The sequence below is a fragment of the Haliotis rubra genome, unplaced genomic scaffold, assembly GCF_003918875.1.
Source record: "Haliotis rubra isolate DU_JTF1 unplaced genomic scaffold, ASM391887v1 Scf1805, whole genome shotgun sequence".
Lineage (NCBI taxonomy): Eukaryota > Metazoa > Mollusca > Gastropoda > Lepetellida > Haliotidae > Haliotis > Haliotis rubra.
The window spans coordinates 28,011-48,301 of record NW_025765787.1 but is presented as its reverse complement, the minus strand read 5'-3'; the positions used below and the strand labels follow the sequence as shown (position 1 = coordinate 48,301).

Sequence of the window (20,291 nt, the reverse complement as noted above, 5' to 3'; positions counted from 1 at the left end):
CAAAGACCATATCAGCATGACTGTATTACTCAAAATAACAGAACTGGAGGGATATATGGGAAATATCTCCAGTACTATCATTATATTCCGGATTCTTTGGCGGCAATACGGTAGGCTAATGGTGGCACATTGGTAGCATCAATCTTATGTCGAAATGTTTCGCTTATTCAATTATTTGTTATGACTGTTTCCAGATGTTACATCTCGACTTCGTTTTGTACTTTCTCGTAATTTTCAAGTCATTCTTGCAGGTATTTCAAGTTTGTTTTAGACTCAAAACTTTCGAAGCTCTAGTGAAGTTACGAAAAAATAGTCATAGGTGAAAAGCGGTCAATTTTTAATAAATATTATCATAATGAAAGTAGTGAAGTACGAGAAAATATGTGAATTTTTATAGACTCGAAACACCTAAGAATAATCGAGGGATTAAACAAGGTATAATTGGTGATGTAACGGGATAGAGAACATTTAAGGTTTGAAAACTATACAACTGTTTGTAATAACGAGAGATGAAAGAAAAAAGATCTTTGTTTGTCCAAAACCTTAGTTTTAAAGGATGTACTTGCAACTTCTATTCAGAAGCTAAAATCTTACGAATCCAGCAATTGCAATAGAGGGCATGTTTGTCCCTTTCTGAATATGATGAAGCCTTTGTTCATGAACTGAACCTATGTGTTACCAGAAGGCATGTTGAGACCCTTGACAAGATTATTACAGTAATGCAAAGGCAACATACAAAGACTACAATCGTTGGTAACTCATCTCATCATGGTTCAGGCTGAACTTAACTACTTAAATACCACACGACTAGAGATGCTTATTATAAAAATGATTATTGTATCGCCCAAAACAGAATTTATTTGTGTCATGCTTTTGATCAGTTGGAAATATTTAAATAAACAAATATATATAGAGCGCATTATTTGGAACCTATTAGCATAAAAACCTTGCTACGCCTTAATATAAATCGTACGTGACACTAAATGAACATTCAAATACGCTTGCCAGACCCGTGAAGATCTGGGTTAGACTTGATCTTCAGTAACCCATGCTGTTATTGTAGAAGGCGACTAACCGGATCAGGGCGGTCAAGGCTCGCTGACTTGGTTAACACATGTCATCGTGTCCAAATTGTGTGAATCAATGCTTATGTTGATTAAATGATTTTCTGGACCAAGAATCGATTGTTTACAGATTAGCGCCCTATAAGCTGGAATATTGCTGAGTGTGGCGTTAAGCTTAACAAACAAACAAACAAACAAACGTACCACACAGACAGCTCCAAACCCTTAAATATGCACCAAATATCTGATTTAACGATATTTTTTTTCCACTTTATGGCTACAAAGTGTAGAATAGTTTGGATAATTGTAATCAAACACACACAAAATCCGCACATCAATATTTAACAAAGAACAAATTGGCTCACTGGTAGACAGGTTAGGGCAGTTGTTCTGTTAATTAACAAAGACCCGATAATGACAAAGTTTGGTTATATTCTATTGTCGAAAAGTTTCGGTGTTATTAAGCAATTTCTGTCTACGTTGAATAATAGCTGCACCGCTTACAGAGATCTCGATATAAGTGAAACCTTGCAGAAACACTCAGCAATAGAGCTTACAACGGTGTATGTGTCCAAACATAGACCTAAAACTTGACACACTCTGCTGTATAAACCTTCAATTGAAGTCACCTGGAAGAAAAATTAAAATAAAGAATTGCACTCACAGTCTGGGCGACGTCCCCTTCAACAACTCAGGTATCCCACAACTATGTACAGACATGTCTTGTTGAAGTGATCAATACATGCAGGCCTATTTGCTGTCACGAGCTCGAGTTCAAGCATACTGTTTGTTACCTTGCAACGATAATAAACTTAAACATATCCCGCGTATCCTAGAACTACAGACTCAACCCTTATCCTCACCCTGGTGTTTTATGTTTGTCTGCACGTCACTGTTGAGGTTTACCACAACCATTAATTGCCCTGCACTAACAGGACGTTTGTTTGCGCAACACAACTTGCCCTGCTGAGAACAAGTGAGCGAACTGTCTGCAATGAATACGAAACCAGTTTCAGCTGAAAGGAAGAAACACACCGGGAGAAAAACCAGGTGAAAGTATTACACAACGTAGCAACAGGTTATTGCTATATTCGTTACCTGGAAAATATTGGCTCCTTTTAGGTGAGGGGTGTATGAGAAGACTTGAGGGCAATCCCTGGCAGCACATGAAATAAGAGTTGAAGTGAATTTTATGATCGTAAGTGCTACTTTGAAAGCTGAGTAGCCAAAGACTTTGCCCTGCTGAGAACAAATTGAACTGACATGATGCAATAAATTAGAAGCAGTTTCAGCTAAAAATAAGACACACAGAGGAGAAAAGCAGAGACGAATGTGTTACACAATGTAAAACAGTTTATTCTTGGAGGCGCTACACAATGTATTGGGTTCTGGTGAGGTTATTGTGAGAAAAGAGGTGACGGTAGCACTAACAACACAACGGATTATTATTATAGTAAAGAGATGCTACTTTGAAAACTGAGATAGAATAATAACATGGTTATGTAACTCAGTATCCTGGCAACCATCTTTAATGTATTGAATTAAACGTAGCGGTACACACTGAGAAATGTTTACACTGAGAATTGAATGTTTGGTTACAGTAAATATTTTCTCAGATGATTTAAAAAGTGTTCTTTCAATCATTGTGGGAGGCATGACTTTATAAACAGCAAATGGTATTTGGCACCCACACTCTAGATAATTCATGGTATAGACTTGGTGGGTTTTGTGTTTGTAATCGCACACCGAACTTTGCTCATAATATCAATCACAGATGAGTGACTATGGGCCTGCTTGGTGTGAGGGTCTATCATATGCCCTTTTGTTATGACATATATTGGCAACGTGGCATATTTGCAGGCAATACACGGTTTTCTATCGCGAATAACAAGTGGTTCGAAAATAATGTACAAAGAAATGCTTCACATGTGTACACTATGGTGGAACTGTGAATTCAACTGACGGTCACTACCGAACATGAAGGAATGTGATTATTGACAAAGTGTATTTTTAAACATCAGGGATACCGAAAATAAGACAAACTGTTGAATCATCGATTGCACAAAGTTGTTATAAGGGCAGTGTTGATCTGCATTAAATGGAGATAAATCCGTTTTCATCATCAGATATCAAACCGTACACATGGTTCCGTTTTTGCCACCGATATAAAAGTTACATGAATAGAATGAGCCAATATATTGCACTACTTATCTATTATTGACAGAAACGATTTGAGTGAACTTGAAACGCTTTTGTGCCTTGAGGCAACATACTAATAATGGCTATTTCCACACTTGTACATGCTAAAAGCGCTAACGCATTATTACTCCTGATAACCCATGATGCATGTGAGGCGCTGAAGTCAAAACCCAGGGCAAACTCCTCAATCCGGTCACCATCAATCACTGTCCGCGACCAAAGGATTTATCGCTTCAACTGATTTGACATGGAGGCTCTACTATGCACAGGACCACACACCACCACCACCGTATAAGCAGCCATTAGCTTTATCATACCGGTGGTTTTAATAACAGGATATTGTTTGTGTTGTTTCGTTATGCGATGACTTCGTTTTTTATTGAAATAATGAATAAATACCGCGTTCGCATTATGACATATTTTATTGATGAGTATGGGTTCTACTATTGCAAATACGAACACTAATAAACAAGGTGATCCCAATTGTTATTTGAAGTATGTTTTGAAGCTACTTTTTGTCTACAGGCATCTCCAGTACGTTTAGATTATGATAGGCCATACAAAAAGCAAAGGACGCAGCAAGAATCTGACAAGCGCATGGCGGTATTTATCTGCTTAAACATGGTGTTCTTAGCTGTATTCGATACACCATTGGAACCGTTCTGGCAAAAACAAAGTGAACGAATACAACACACATTACTTTCATCTACCCACCAACAACCAAGTGAAAAGTATAGTGCTGTGTGTTGACGGGAACACATCTAACGTCTACCTAGATACGCCACTACAATTTCGTTAGGCTTAAATCGTGTTGCTGGTTGACTGTATGCACATGGATTTCGGTGCGCATATGGGACTTGTGTTGCAAGGTTCGTTATGTTTTGCTTTAATGTTCGCAACTTTGTGCACACTCATGAAAGAGCTCCCTACATGCGGTGATGGGATTAAGAGATTTTATTTTTCATAATTACTGAGACGTTGGCGTACATGGACTCGTGAAACTCTGGTGTAGATGTAAAGCACATAGCAAGAAATGTGACTTTGACATTGCAAAGAAATGGGGTATGTTAACGTCATTGACATGTGACATAAATTATTGCTCGTTTATTAATTACAGTAAGATTTGAATGGGTCTATGAACCGAATCTATAGCTGGCATATGAAATACTTGCACATGCATTCTGCGGAAGAAAACGAGAATGTCCACTAAGTGCTCTCCATAGGCATTGGAAGATGATGCATGCAGTTACAAATGCAACTGAACTGAAGAAATCACCACCCAGCATTGAACGTAATGTAAATACCTGCTAGAAATGGCTGCCACAACCATTGAAAAACTGAGCATGCCATTTAGCATTACCGATAATACTGGTATGAAGATTGATTGTATCGAGAACGTACCACTCTCTGAAGTAGGTACAGCAACCATCGTTAGCAGCACAGTTATTGTGGAGGTAATCCCACATATAGATATTAGCCATGTGATTACATCTGTTCATGAACCAATATTTTGTGATTATAATACCGCAGTTGAATCGTGGATTTCTTCATGTTGAGTTGAGTTGAATTGGGCTTTTACGTCACATTGGCATTATTCCAGACATATAGTGACGGGTAAGTCTGTATTCATAAGCATTTTAAGTACTAAGTCCAAATAGATCTTTTTAATATACATATTCATAACATTATTATTTACAAACAGAATATGTCGCAGCACCAAATTCAAAAGCAATTAGGTCATTCACATTACAGTTTATGATACAGGTCAACTTCGCGGGAAGTTAACAATAAGATGTCCGCTCGTGGAGAAAACAAGTGCTTCAGATATCGCTTCATAATGAATTCCCTTGCATTTGAAAAGTCCGCACAGTTAAGAATATGCTTCATGGTGTACTTCTCGCAAGAGGCACACATGGGAGTCCATCTCCATCTGTTTTCAGCAGATAGTCATGAGTAAACCGACGTGGCCAATACGACATCGTCGTGAAATTATCTCATCACATCTCGACTGACAACCCAAGTAGGTTATAACCAATTGTTGGCTTCAGTTTATGAAGTTTATTTCTTCCCACGTTGTCCCCTTTTTATGGCCCGATTTCTTCATGTGTGTGCTACTGTACTGTTGTAGACTACTAAGCATCATTAATGATAGGAAACATCACATCAATCTGAGGATACGTTGACTACACACGTCGGTATGTACATTAATTTTAAAACTCAAAGTGGCAACGCATGAAAGCTGTTAAATATTCCAAACAATCCACTGATTGGCATCATAAAGATAAGATGACGTGTATATTGCTACATCTCTATCAAATAGTGATGATACCAAGAGTTCGAGGAAAAGGCGAAGCGATATCCAGCCATACAATTACAAACCTATGTCAAAGACCAGTCAATTATTCACCTGAAAGTTTCGAGAACACATGGTACAAGTGAAAATGGTGGTGCATCGGACATCATTTTGTCCCTGGCGCATTAAAATTTGAAATACTTACATGACTACCATAAAACAGCACGAAAATCTTACTGAGGACTTAAATATTTAAACCCTGATCGAACATCTTCTGAGCAAGTGTTGGTATGACGATCTTTAAATCTTGGTAAAGGAGGTATACCGCGGTGACCAGTCTTACTGGAGGTATACGCGGTGACCAGTGTCTGGAATACGCGGTATTTCCAGTGGCTGGAGGTATACGCGGTGACCGGTGGCTGGTATACGCAGTGACCAGTGGCGGAGGTATACGCGGTGACCGAGTAACGGAGGTATACCACAGTGACCAGTAACTGGAGGTATACGCTGGTGACCAGTGGCTGGAGGTATACGCGGTGACCGGTGGCTGAAGGTATACCGCGGTGACCGAATGGCTGGAGGTATACGCCGGTATTGACCAGTGGCTGGAGGAATACCACAGTGACCAGTGGCTGGAGGTATGCATGGCGACCAGTGGCTGGAGGTATACCGCGGTGACCGGTATACCGCCAGTGACCAGTGGCTGGAGGAATACCACAGTGACCAACTTGAGGTATACCACGGCGACCATGGCTGGAGGTATACCCCGATGGACGGTGAACGGATTGATTGGTGGCGTTTGGTACTGCAAAGGCTGGGATGGAAATGGCGGACGCTCGAGAACGTAACATACCAGCGTTGGCGGATAGCGGGACAGGAAGAACGTAAAACGCCGGAAACGTAGAGACAGACCGGTATTCTGGAGGCATACCGCAGTGACCAGTGTCTGGAGGTATACCGCCAGTGACCAGTGGCTGGAGGTATACCGCGAGTGACCAGTGGCTGGAGGTATACCGCAGTGACCAGTGGCTGGAGGTATACCGCAGTGACCAGTGGCTGGAGGTATACCGCAGTGACCAGTGGCTGGAGGTATACCGCAGTGACCAGTGGCTGGAGGTATACCGCAGTGACCAGTGGCTGGAGGTATACCGCAGTGACCAGTGGCTGGAGGTATACCGCAGTGACCAGTGGCGGTGACCAGTGGCTGGAGGTATACCCTCGAAGACCAGTGACCACCAGTGGCTGGAGGCATACGCAGTGACCAGTGGCTGGAGGTATACCGCAGTGACCAGTGGCTGGAGGTATACCGCAGTGACCAGTGGCTGGAGGTATACCGCAGTGACCAGTGGCTGGAGGTATACCGCAGTGACCAGTGGCTGGAGGTATACCACAGTGACCAGTGGCTGGAGGTATACCGCAGTGACCAGTACGGCAGTCACCAGTGGCTGGAGGTATACCGCAGTGACCAGTGGATACACCTTGATCTCTTGCCTGACTGTCAGTCACGTTACCTTGAGTAGTTTCACTTACCAGACCTTTATCTCCATCAACTTCAGAACTGTCTTTTCTAAACACAATATCATCAATCTCTCGTGGCATCTCACAATCAGTTGGATCAACATTACAATATTGGCTTGTGTCTGCCTTGTGTTCTAGATGAGAAGTAGGGTCAACAGTTTCTCCACCTCTGTATCCACCACTATCAACAACTAAAGGAGGAGATTCACCTTCGTCAGCAACGCTATCAAAAGTTATACTGCTGGTCAAGGCGACTTGGTCACGGATCTTTTGTGTCATTGCTGAGTCCTGGTTGCGTCACTTTCTATTGTTACAGAAGGTGTGTTTCCTTTCTTTCCGTCTGCTGTTTGGGTGCTGTCAGATCGTGGTGCACGTATTTGTAGAGTTGGAATCTAGATCGACAGCTTCATACTGCGGCACTGTGGATAAGTGATGACTGGCCTTTGCATCTTTGTCCTTCATAGAGGTATTAGTTTGCACAGAATTAGGCGATGTCCTGTCTGTTTTGGGGGATGCAACGCCTGTTTTTGCAACTGGTCCTTTTTTCAGAATGTGGACATACAGGCCGTCTTCATCTGTTTGTCGTATTTGTTTGTGTTCAGAAATTGGGGCTGTGCTGGCAGATGGCAGCAACTCAGTCGTCATCGTGTGACTCTTTTGAAAGAACTCTGCTTTTCCTCGATTGTCAAAATCTCTCGATGATGTAGTATCTGCAAAAACATTCCTTCCCGTTGAATTTGGTTCTAATTTCAAAATCCGTTTGGTGACATCATAGTCCGTTTCATGAACCTTTTGGTTTTAAAGGGAGACCAGATTCTGTTTTTTCTTTGTTGGTTGTTCACATGAGACGTCAGCTTCAACCATGGACGGAATAAGTGGATCATGGGTTCCCTCTCATTCTCTGAATAGCTGACTCTTTATGCTTGAATCATTTGACGTTGCTTGGATGCCTCTCGGGACCTCCAATGTCTTTGGTCAAGTGTCCTTTTCAGACAGAGCAACATTTACCTGCATTGCACTTGAAACAGTAGCTGGTTTAGGATTTAACAGCCGAAGACTAAAAGTGCAGTTTTCAATTTCATTTTTATCCCATCAGCAATAGTTTTTAAATTAACAGACGATGATATTGGCGGCTTCGAAGTGGTACAGGATAACGGTTTCCTTGGTCTTGTCAAGTTAACTGGTTCCAGATTAGGACGTGTTGAGTCAGGAATGTTGTAGAGGAAACCTGCGTTACGATCCAGACTTTCGGGGTTCACTAGAGTTCCAGCTGTATGCAAGAAGGATGGTATGTTATAGGGTCTGTGGAACAGTGGGTGGATGAAGTCATGTATGGATGCCGATGGGCTCGCTGGAAACCGTGTAACAATATGACAGATATGAGTGTCTGTTTAACAAAAAATCGGTCTAGACTCCCACTATAGTCTTAACAATTTATGAACACATGCGTATGTCATATATAATTGGCTTTGTTTGTGTCAGACTTCTGATAATCACATGGGCGGCAGGGGTTGCCTAGTGGAAAAGGCATTTGCCCGTCACGCTGAAGACCCGGGTTTGAGTCCCCACACAGGCACAATGTCTGAAACCTATTTCTGGTGTCGCCCGCCGTAATATTGCTGGAATATTTCTAACAGCGGCGTAAAACTAAACACACTCATTCACTCACTCAATTCTAACCTGGATCTTCAAAAATGTTTTCGTCGAAATTGTGGAAGAGATATGCCAATCAGGCATGTACTTATCCGGTAAGTAGTCCAAAACAATACTCACATATTCATGTTTAGAATAACGTTTCAATGTATATTGTTTACTGCAATACAGCAAAGATGGGTGCCAGGATATCTAGGTTATATTATTAGTCTCTTCGGTTTTTCAAAATTTCACTTTACCATCATAAAATTCCACTTCGACTCCCATCTGAAGTCCTTCCTTGATCGCTCTCACCTCTTCTCATACTCCCTCACCTAAAGACCCAGTACTTTGCAGGTAGCGCCTGTTTTTACATTGTGTAACACATTCGTTTCGTTTTTCTCCTCGGTGTGTCCTTTTCCTTTCAGCATAAACTGGGTTTCTTAATTTATTGCAGCATGTCTTATTCTCTCGGCAGGGCAAGTTGTAAAAGGTGCAAACTAACGTCCTTTTAGTGCAGGGCAATTTACGGTTGTGTGGCAAACCTCAACAGTGACGCGCAGACAAACATAAAACACCAGGGTGAGGATAAGGGTTGAATCTGTAGTTCTTAGATACGGTGGATATGCTTAAATTTATGATAGGTGCAAAGTAACAAACAACAAGTCTAAACTCTAGACAGAAAGCAGACTTGCATGTGTTGAGCACTTTAACAAGTCTGTACATGGTTGTAGGATACCTGGAGTTGGAGAAGGCGTCACCCGGACTGTGAGTAACAGCACTCTTATATCAGTTAACACAAGTTGCTGTTTTCAAGTAACAGTGTAGTGAAAGAATGTATGCAATAAGGAGAAAAACGTTAAAAGAAAAAATGTATTGGTATACATTTCGTAGTGTCATGGATTTGTCAAAATATTATCACCTGGAGTGAGTGAGTGAGTTAATATTTAACGTCACATCGGCAATATCTCAGCCATATCGTGGACGTTATCCCTGGGCGAGTGATCGTTTTCTCTGGCTATTTACTTCAGAAAAGATGGTGCAGATCAACATTATTTAAAACGCTACTTTAGTATACTATGATGAACAGGGTTGATTTTATATCCATTGGATGCCTTCTTCTATTAAAGTGATATTACTGTAAGAAAACTGGTTTTATGAACAGAAATGCCCGAGGTGTTCGATTCTCCCTGTGAGCTGGGAGCGCATTTTCGGAGCCTTCGTTCCTCTGGTAATTGTTTTTTGTTAATAACGCATTTGCTGTAACCCTTTCTAGTCGCTAACTGATTAGGTATGTAACATAGATCCATGAATTTGGGCTGATTATTACAGTTTATAATCTAAACCATAGGGACACATACGCTAGATTGAAACGGACATGTCCTTTACAGGCGCAACACAAGACGACACAAGAAGACAACGCCCAACCATCCACATCGGCGCTGGAGTGAACCGAACAGGAGATATGGCATCCTCAATAATCTCCAGGGTATACGTTACGACCACACTCCACTATACCCTCGATGCATCCCGATAATTACATTACCTCGCTTTGCTGGCTCCGAATTCTCACAGTAGCCAATCAGCTAAGCCGCCGTTACATCCAAGCTTGCCAGTGTCAACAAAGTTGAGTCGCGAAAACTGTCAGCTCGGCGACGATATAGCTGCATTCCCCCTCACTCACTCATATGTTTTGTTCTGCATTGGGAATTTTGTGAATATAGTTTGTTTTTCAGTGCTTAAATAATCTTGTTGATGTTATATTCTGACAATTATCATCAGTTGTAAGACTTTATTTTATTATGACTTAATGCTGTGCTGCTGTGTTTGGTTCATGTTGTACAAGCAGCGTTAAACAACATTCATATATTGGATCGAGCAGTCGTGCCCAATTTAGTCAGTCCTTTGTTCATCTATAAATAAAGTTTAAGTTAGAGGTTGGAGAAAATGTTGGTTATTTATAACCAACAATTGTGAATCATATTGCGAATCACAGATGGAAATGTGAGATGTCGGGGTATGATTCATGGTGAAGAGCGTGCCGTTCTGGTAAATGGGCAAATCTCTTTCTGAAGGGCTAATAGTTGGTGTCAACAGCACTTATTAGATATGTTACGCACGCTTCTAGTAATTTGTTTTAATGTTTTATTTTGTCAACTAATAAGTGAAAAAATGTTTCCTCAGAAAAATACATCACATTTCTAGAAAATTCTTAATTGATTTGATATTATAGTGATACACGTAGCACATGAAAAACTGTGAAAACATTTTGTTATGACAAACATGTAAATAATCAATTTTAAGCAACTGTACAACTACAGTTCATACTTGGATAGTTTATCAATTCCTGAGGATACATACTTAATACTTCTTTATGTATTTGATATCTGTGTGCAGTAATTAGTTCCTCCGTTCATGCATAGTTTCATTATGTTTATTTTAGCTGTCGTTTCACTTCACTTTCATTCTAGTATTATTAATTCTTCCACTCCAAATCCAGCTTTTACTGAGCTTAGTGATGCGGGACGTTTGCTGAGTTCACACTCCTTTCGTATCTTATGACACATTTGCTCGGGTAATAATCCTATATATCACACTCTTATTTAAGTTGTGAAGAGAACCTACACAATACACCATGACAAACCAAGGGTTATAAATATTTATGCACCAAACACAGTGTTGGTCTAACTTAATCTTCTCCCTGGTGAATTTTTTTCGAGGTGTAATTTGTCTTTCCAAGGGTTGACACCATGCGATTTTCACAAAGAACACTAATTTACGCCCTTCACATGTGATTGCACAAAGACTTTGTCGATTTCCCCAAGGGTGGCACATACTGCATACAGCATGCACGACATCCTAATTAAACTAGAAGCAGACGTTCTATCAAAAATGAATCCATCAACAGTAATGACAGAACGTCTAACATATTTCACTGTTAATCAGTTCTGAAACTCGTAAATTGGTAACGCTAGAAATGTATATATTATCTCGGAAGTCACATGTGAAGCATCGTAAAATCTTCCTGTTGAGCACAGTTCAAAGACAAAACCCCCGCACTCGAAAACAGACAAAATAAGGTACATAGGAAGCGCCTTATAAGTAGAATATTCTTGTTGAATGGCGAAAAATAAGAACTCCATATAACTAATGAACACACAACAATTGGTACATGTTACGTTCTTTTACTCATTCAGAGTAATGGAAATACAAGACGATACATGCAATATCTGCGTGAATCTCGCAACTTGTATCTGTCACGTCGGGAACCATTTATTTCAGCACAACACCATTGTTGCCTGCAAAGTAAAATTACAAGGTTTTGTAGTGCTAAGTGAGCACTTGTGTTTCGAATTCATTGATCACAAACTGATGCATATGTGTGCGTCTGTTGAGCTGAGCAGGATTCGATCTGCCAGTTGCGGTAGAGGACATCACAATGTCGTTCTGTGGTGTCGACGGAGGAAGAGATGTCACTGCTGCGGCAGCAAGAAGGGGAGGCATTACTGAATCAACTTCTGGAACCGGTGGTATGTCTGGTAGTTCCTCTGACAGTTCCAGGTTTTCCAGTTTTTGAAGACATTTATTTTGTTTTCCCAGGCATTGGCGAAATATATCCCCTCTCATGGAGATAGTTTTCCTTTCATTACGTGCATTCCAGTTGGTTAAATGGACATACGCATATCCATGAAACAGGTGACAATTTGTGACTGTTTACCTTCCAGCCAAATGTGTGAGATCCTCCTCTTAATCTTATGTATAGTCTCATGAATGGTATACAGCTCATTTAAAATAAAATATGAATGCATGTTGTTGATTATTAGGTAAATATCGTCCTGAGGTGGCTGAAACGACCACATAACTTTACATTGTGATGTCACCACGGCATTGCTTTAGCCAAACAGCGACGTGAACCAGATATTGTTGTCAATCTATCATAGTTGGAATCAATTTGTATTCGTATTTAAAATAGAAAGAACTCGTCATACTGCTCAAAACAAGCTACCAGCATTCAAACGCCATACATCAATCAGTGCCTCAACGTCCAGCAGGAAATCCCAGTTTGGCTTAAGTCTTCATTTCTTCATACTGGCCATTGTGAACACAACTAATCAGCGTTTATCTTTACTTAATATCTGAGCCATTGATTACTGATTATCAGAAGCGGAGATTCCAGGTTACTATTGATCCCCAGCAACATATGTGTTCTGTGAGAGTCAAACACATGGATAGTTTTAGTAGTATTTGTCACGTACGACAATATGGGATCTTGTTCATACCAGTCACAGGTTTGTCTAGTCCAGGCCAGGAAGTGAACCTTTAATCACATTTTATTTCTGGTGTCGATTTCATTTGTAATATGGCGCTCTCTCTGGTCATAGTGAAACCGTTGGACAAGGGGGAAAGCCCCGAAGGTGTTCCAAGAAGCGATCGTACAATACCCATGAATTTCAGCATTGGCTTTGTACAAACGTCCTTCCCCGTCACCATGCCCACCATGTGATGTAGTATCCATAACATGTGGTTCATTTAAATCCATACTGTTTATTATGTCTGCATAGCTGTTCCATATTTTGCATATGGCAAAAACATATTTTTTTTCTTCATTTATCTTCTTCTTTTTTTGTGTGTGTGTGTGTGTGTGTGTGTGTGTGAGAGAGAGAGAGAGAGATATTTTAATCATTGCACTGAACGGATAAAGGAGGAAACGGTTTGTCAGATGTCGCTTCAGCTCTAGTATAGCTTTTGAGATGCCAACATTACATTACGTCAGTGCATGAAATATATAACCTGCTAAGGGCAATGATATTTACTAACAGTATTATTGAACTAATCTGAAAGCTACTTGTTGATATGAGAGGAAAGTGTTACTCCTCTGACATGTAAATAACGTACGCAATGAATTACATCACGATGAAGTATCTCAATTTAAATGTTAATATGCAACACAACCAAAAAAAACCTAAAGCACAAAGAGGTTTCAGTTTCTGGATAACTGCTAATGGTTAAAGCGTAACCAAGTTTAAAACCTGGGTTCGATTCCCCAGATGGGTAAAACGTGTGAAGCCCATTTCTGGTGTGCCCCGCTGTAATATTGCTAGAATATTGCTGAAAGCGGCGTAAACTCCTTACTCACTGGGTCACTCTGTTATCAAGTTGGCATGACTACAAAGAGTCAAAAACTTGAAGAAATTTCTTTTCTTATATTTTTTTAATTTTTCATACCATTTTTACAGTTGCACATGAGCTCCAACATGCCAAAATGAATTTGTAAAAGCGTCGATTCTGGAGAAGAAGAAGTTTCTTAGTGATTAACTAATTGTATAACGGACTTTAACATAGGTGACATTCTGCATCATAGATTCATTGGAAATACATATAAATAGAGCCAACAAAACAGGAAAAGCAATTTTGCCAAAAGAAATTAAGCTCACATTTTGTTTCGTGACCGACTAAAGAATTTGTCGCTGAGTTTTGTTCCCAAAATAGTGTGGTTCCAAAGATACCGATATCGCCTTAGTGTGTTAACTTGAAGTGGAAACATAAGCGCGTGAAACTTCAGATTTATGATTGGCTTGATATGTATCACGAAACGTGTAGTGGCAAGCCCAGTAATAGGGTATCGAAATTACCGCTGACTTCAATGATAACATATCATCCCCTTACTTCAGGGTCTTTACCGCGAAATAAAATTGTCCCCAGCGAGAATCAATTGTGGATTACATATGCGGGTTCGAACTGCAGCCAGAAGACTGCGCAACACACATGAAGTCGTTGAAGTGATTGAAGCAGCATTAAAAGAATTATATATCAATTCGTCTGTCCCATGACATCTTTTAAACAGGTTGTTACATAGTGGTATGTGTCAGTCCCGGAATGACTTTACATATACGAGCAAAGATCCTTCACTTTGCAGGAGGAACTACAATCATTCTGTAGCAGTGGTGTTGTGAGTATCAACACGAAGATGCTAACGGAAATACATTCAGAGTAGAAAATTACTGTTAGCCTGTTGTTTTCTTCTACGAAAGACCGCAAGGATGAAGTACACAGTAAATAATCGTTGCAATCGCTTTATGTGTACTTTTATGTAGACGTGATCACTGCTCTCTCTATGTCCAGTATCTACATACGCATATATGTGAGTGTGTATATACCTGGGCCTCCCTTCACAACGCACTAATGTGATCGTAAGTCACTAAGGTCACCTTGCAATGCTAAAGAATGGGAGTTAAGGTTAACATAAGAGACCATAGATTAGGTAGCCCTGACAATGGATCAGGTTGGTCCTTACATTGTGAGATATGATAGACCACAATTCTACCATCAAACTATTTCCGGGATACAGTTTGCATCTGTGACGTCTGTATACCTCGACATCTTCTACCAGGTCTGCACAGCACAAATGTAGACTAGTCGCTGAACCAGACACGTCTCCGTCGCTGTTAGTACCATTGAAGCCGCTGTTGACGATGTTGAGATTGCACTGTCTAATCCGATATTCTCCTCATGCCTTGTGTTATCTAAATGGTTAATTCTACAGTAGTCGTTCTTTCACGTACCTGTATGTAGCAGGGTTGGGCGGCGGTTGGCTATCTGGGTGGTCACCCGACCTGTTGATATCGACCCCATAGCCTGGAAATGGTGGTTCTGGGTTCGCCTGCCTGCAAGCGTTGTTCCTCTGTACTTCCATCTTGTCGTTCACCAAATACAGTGCACAGGAAAACAATTTAGTACAGAATGTGTATTATTACCAGTTAATCGAACTACCAGTAACTACAAATGAGGAACAGTAATTGTAAGGCTGCTTCAATTTCACTGCTATTTTGTGGCGTGGATAAGGAGATGTGTTGATTCTCTTTGGAACCAATTTTGTTTAGCTGTAACGAACCCTGCAGTGAGGGTGCAACCCTTTTCTTTGATGGCTAGCATACTTCCAATACCCCATTTATCTGTGTGGTCATATGCAGGTTCGGTACAGCAGCGATCATTGTATCTTTGAATCCGCACAAAGTTGCAAATTTCATCTAAGTTTTACTGAGAAAATATTTACTGTTTTAATTAACAAAATCAGAATTGAAACGGCTCCCTTTTACTGAATTACCCACCTGAAATATTAGAAGTAAAAGAGACCAGTGAATCGGTGCCATCTGTTTAATATCTATAAAATGTTTAAAGTAATAGAGCGACAAAAACTATCAACTAACTTCAACTTTCCAACAGTCAACACAAAAGGACATCATAATCAGTAGGGCTTTAAGCTACTGGCAAATATACCGAAGGAGAAACATTACAATCGATGGGATATAACGGCGATTCGACCATGTGCCAGGTACAAAGATATTAGTTTTAACAGGACATCATTGTTATTAATACTATCAAATTATTGGCAATTATTACGTTTGAAACGGACGTTTGGGCTGAAACGTCTCTTTTTGTTTACATAGTTAGGCGCCCATACGTATTAACTATTGAAACATAAAGGCATATCAAAATCTCAACGAAATTTAGACCGTGTAAAATGTGTAATATATAGTTTGTTAAAGACGAGTACGACCTTGCTCTGATATCTGCAAACAGCTTTAAATTCAGTGCATTGATGTTGCCAGTAAATAACAATAGCCTAAAGGGTTAGATATTTTATGTAAAAACTGATGCAAGAGTTGAAGCAGCATTTGACAAATCGTCATCTCCTTTGACATGACAGGTACAATGATTATATACAAAACACGAAAGCAAAAGGAGTTGTTTGTCTGCTGCAAAATATGGCACCTGCAAGAAGGCACAAATATACTTCATGAATTCACGTGAACGATCGATCATAGATACTACCTCACAAGAGTTTGCGAATGATTACGAGGAAGAACGCGTGTTGCATCGTAATGCTTAAATGCAAGGGTATTGTACGATTGTTTCATACAACATCTTCAGGATTATTTCTCCTTGTCCCAGAGACCCTGTATGCGCCGTTGAGACAGATTCATGAAGGAAAGGAAAAGAATGCCACACAGTTTTTATAATGTTTTGTGCTTGACGGCCCAAGGTTCTCTCCACAATATCCCAGTTCCTATATGACAGCATACAGCACATTATCGAATCTGGACTAGACAAAGCAGTGAGTGATATTATGAGCAAAATCATACAGGAAAGCACTCAACCGACCCCTTGGGTTGCTTCAAAGGTTTATCAGAGGTTTCAGTGGACCAAAAGCACTGAAAATCCATGTATGATTATGTCATTATCAGTTTCAGCTGAGGTACCGAATGACGTAATAGGCTTGGATGCTGGTAGTTTATAGCTCATGTTGTTGCGCTGCTCAACTGATGTCCAAATGCGTTTAACTCAATTACGTGTTCACTATCCTGTCTGGCTGAGGTAAGGGCGATACGACATTTCAGTGTCCAGTTAAGCTGGGGGTTTTCCTGGCACATTTGTGGAAAATATCACGTTTCGAGTAAACATGAATACACATGAAACTGCATGCTTTCTTATTTTATTATAAATGATTTATTACAAATTTACTATACATCATACTATACATAAGATAAGGATAACACACTGGTAGGTGACACTCACTGTCACTGTAGATAAGAAGTAGATGACATTTACTCTGTGTCAGTGGTCACTGGGGACAGGTCCACGTCATCAGTAACATGTCATCAGTGGCCGAAAGGTAAGCAGGGGAGAAATTTGTCTTTTTATCTGCAGTGAGGTAATTATATTGTCATGAAGCTGACAAGGACCAGAATCACTGATGGGCAGGCCAGAGATATGTGTCCAGATAATTATGCTGATAAACCTTTCAAATTGGTTATTGGAATATCTCCTTAATGTCATCAGAAAACCCACCACGTATCTCCTGTCCACTAAGACCTTTGTATAACACACTGATTGATACTGCTGTAACCACATTCAATCTCTTAACAACAATTAATCAACCAATTATAAACGCAAAATGTTTCCAATGTTCACTCCAGACGAAATACACACGTCTTGTATAAAGTATGGTCTTTTTGGTCTTCAGTTGAAGCTCAGCTTTGTGAGGACAGCAACAACAGCAAGAATCCATATGTGCACTGATATCTTAGCAGCACCAGATGCTGAAACAAAGTACATTCATGTCAGTGGTTTGCTTGTACCATCTGTACATTGTCACTGATACAGGCAACAATAATCTTGTCAGTACTTTATGAAATGTAACATGTTTTTATGTAACTTATTCTAAAGGCGTTTTGAATATATTTCTCAATTTCCATTACCCGTTTACCTACTACCTCTGCTTAAATGGCAATAAAGTAATCATATTCCAAATGATCGACTACACAATGCCAGTCAATTATGAAATCAGATTCAGAAGGAAACAAAACCTTTTTTTCACTATCGATTCATTTCATGTGACGTTTTCTTTAACGGTCGTTGACAAATATTCCTTTACCACTTGAAAATGTGGGGAACCAAAAGAGTTAACGTGATATACCGTCACGGGTACATCTTACTTAGCGACAAATTGTACTAAAGTATAATGCGTGAAATGAACATCTTCCCTTCTATTTAACGAGTTTTGAATTGCATAAATTGGAGAGACAAAACTGAAACAGAACACATTTTACATCAACTAAATTTCTTTTTTCATGCTCTCTATTTATAATTCCATCTAGTTGCAATCTATGGCACTGGTAGGGGTGATATGCCTCATGGAACCATGGAACCATAAACAAACTTGTGACAGTGCATTGTGCTCATCATGATCAAAATGATTTCACCTATGAATAAGACATTCTTTGATTCAATGGATTATGTTTAGATGCCTAATGTTGTTATCATCACTGGCATCTAATGATACCAAGAGAGGGCCTCCGGTTTTTACATCTTTCTCCCACCAAAAAGCAGCTGAAGACATATTTATCTGTTTCAAATAGTTAATCTTTTCCCCAGAAAGAACGCTGAACGTGTATTGAGGTACATTGTGATTACTGAGATCTATTCTTCATATACTTATAGAATAACACAGGAGAAATATTATCTGTAGCCATGTACATAGCTAACTGAAGAAAAAATAACAGAAGGTCGAATTGTCAATAATGTTGTCAAATGTGTGTTTTGATTAATATAAGAGAGACGGTATTGAATCACAGCCAATTTCACGTATAAATTGTACTGCAATTTTCCGCTCTTATGCTGGATCTTCATACAATTTCAATGTCTAGGATTGGTAGGATATCTATATATCACGTAGACCGATGAATCCGTAAACGTTGGAGACGGAAGCAAATCATGTATAGTGTTGTCATTGCTCTATGCCTGCACGAACAAAAGTTGTTTACTACTCACGCTACACACAAAATGCTCGTGTTTGAAGGTGACGATGATCAAAAGAGGAATATGACAAGCAGATAATTCATATACTCGCATATGTTACTCGAACTGGAACTGGACATTGTTCATATACATATTTACCGTCAGCGCATAAGTCCCCTTCGAAGCCCGGAACACAGAAACAGATATGCTGACCAGAGGTGTCAGCCTTACAGGTGCCACCGTTTTTACATGGAGAGGCATCTGTGCACTTTGGAGCTTGAACAAAAAATGGGATGATCAAATAATGTCGAATGCATACAGAAGATGTACTACGTATAGCGGAAGGAAATGGATGAGTGAACTGAACTACTGGATGTGTACAAGACCATAGTTTACCGTCAGCACACAGGTCACTTGCTAAGTCTTTTACTAAGTCTCTTACTCCACAGTTTCGCGATTCCATGCACAGACATTGAGTCAGAGTGAATTTCAGATGTAAATTGTACAGCGACCATTGGCGAGCTGAATACAATGTCATAGTATTATGGGATGATTATGTTAAAAATTATCTTGGTTGTGAGCTCCGGTGTATAGGAATCAGGGCGTTTCAGGGATTGTACTTTGACTTCATATAGCAATATATAGTGACATCGAACACAAAACACCATATATTAAGATGATAGGGAACGACGATGCGTTTTGTGATTTTGGATTTACATAAATTAATACAAACCTACTAGCTATTTTCTAAAGTCGTAAGGGTAATAACTTCACGTGTTTACAGTACGCACCAAGTTCACAGGTGTTTCCTCCATAACCTGCGGGACAATCACACACGTACGGCTTGCTGTCTGTCTTGCAAGTTCCATCGTTTTCACAATCGTCGTTAACTTGGCAGTGTGGAGCTGAATTGAAATGTAAAATCGGTAATTACGCTACGACGAGTTTACAAAAGAAAGACACTGAATGTGAAGCTGTATTATAGCAATCATGATACATTTCATTTTCAAGAACTGGAACCTCGTGTGAAAACCTTTTACATGTGCTTTTTTCTTAATTTGACTTTCAAAGCATATAACACAGCATATTTGTTTTCGTATTTCATAAAACATATTAGTGCTTAATGTTCATGAGTGAATATATTTAATGTAGATTATGTCAGGCGGTTAAGTGTTTTATCAGAAGAACAGTGACAACACTCAAGAAAGTCAAAACTCAACTTTGACAAAGGCATAACTAGATCTTGAGTTAATGACATTTACCTACTTGTTGTTTCGACATGCCTT

General features: G+C 39.8%; 1 protein-coding gene across 1 annotated transcript in view; it reads right to left on the bottom strand.

Moving 5' to 3' along the window:
- Nucleotides 1–20,291, bottom strand: part of LOC124273461 (delta-like protein C) — a 31,664-nt gene that overhangs the window by 10,841 nt on the left and 532 nt on the right. The window lies entirely within an intron of this gene.